Source organism: Morone saxatilis, unplaced genomic scaffold (genome assembly GCF_004916995.1).
Source record: "Morone saxatilis isolate NCDOM2014 unplaced genomic scaffold, NCSU_SB_2.0 Contig22, whole genome shotgun sequence".
NCBI classification, from domain to species: Eukaryota; Metazoa; Chordata; class Actinopteri; family Moronidae; genus Morone; species Morone saxatilis.
The window spans coordinates 5,590,400-5,590,662 of NW_023339785.1; the positions used below are offsets into that span (position 1 = coordinate 5,590,400).

Here is a 263-nt window from a genome sequence, read left to right on the forward strand (position 1 = left end):
TAACTGTGCTATGTATTGATAAATCCATTGCGCTGTCTGTGGTTCTGAAGCAGCAGACATATTTGTAATTGCGCCTTTTTCTCTCAGTCCCGCCTCTCTGTCAGTTTCATCTTGAATCTTTTATATTATCTAAAGGATTTCCTATAAATACTCAGTTCTATATATACTATATGCTCTCTAAAGTTGTGTCACCTTCATTAACAAAGTGACAAGTAGAAATGGGCAGTCGTGAAAGCGCAAGAAGATCATAGAGACACACTGCT

At 37.6% G+C, this 263-nt stretch overlaps 1 protein-coding gene across 1 annotated transcript in view; it reads left to right on the plus strand.

The window, feature by feature from the left end:
- anxa5a (annexin A5a) overlaps positions 1 to 263 on the plus strand; it is a 26,460-nt gene that overhangs the window by 10,464 nt on the left and 15,733 nt on the right. The gene's annotated exons all lie outside the window — the stretch shown is intronic.